Source organism: Bison bison, unplaced genomic scaffold (genome assembly GCF_000754665.1).
Source record: "Bison bison bison isolate TAMUID 2011002044 unplaced genomic scaffold, Bison_UMD1.0 scf7180017864461, whole genome shotgun sequence".
In the NCBI taxonomy this organism is placed as follows: Eukaryota; Metazoa; Chordata; class Mammalia; order Artiodactyla; family Bovidae; genus Bison; species Bison bison.
The window spans coordinates 14,996,850-14,997,652 of NW_011495023.1; positions in this window are offsets into that span (position 1 = coordinate 14,996,850).

Sequence of the window (803 nt, forward strand, 5' to 3'; positions counted from 1 at the left end):
ATTGCCAACATTTGCTGGATCATTGAAAAAGCAAGAGAGTTCCAGAAAAACATCTATTTCTGTTATATTGACTATGCCAAAGGTTTTGACTGTGTGGATCACAATAAACTGTGGAAAATTCTGAAAGAGATGGGAATACCAGACCACCTGACCTGCCTCTTGAGAAACCTGTATGCAGGTCAGGAAGCAACAGTTAGAACTGGACATGGAACAACAGACTGGTTCCAAATAGGAAAAGGAGTACGTCAAGGCTGTATATTGTCACCCTGCTTATTTAAGTTATAGGCAGAGTACATCATGAGAAACGCTGGGCTGGATGAAGCACAAGCTGGAATCTGGATTGCCAGGAGAAATAACAATAACCTCAGATATGCAGATGACCCCACCCTTATGACAGAAAGCAAAGAAGGAACTAAAGAACCTCCTGAAAAAAGTGAAAGAAGAGAGTGAAAAACTTGGCTTAAAGCTCAACATTCAGAAAACTAAGATCATGGCATCCGGTCCCATCAGTTCATTTCAGTTGCTCAGTCGTGTACGACTCTGTGACCCCTTGAATCACAGCACGCCAGGCCTCCCTGTCCATCACTATCTCCTGGAATTCACTCAAACTCACATCCATCGAGTCAGTGATGCCATCAAGCCATCTCATCCTCTGTCGTCCCCTTTTCCTCCTGCCCCCAATCCCTCCCAGCATCAGAGTATTTTCCAATGAGTCAACTCTTCACATGAGGTGGCCAAAGTACTGGAGTTTCAGCTTTAGCATCATTCCTTCCAAAGAACACCCAGGGCTGATCTCCTTTAGC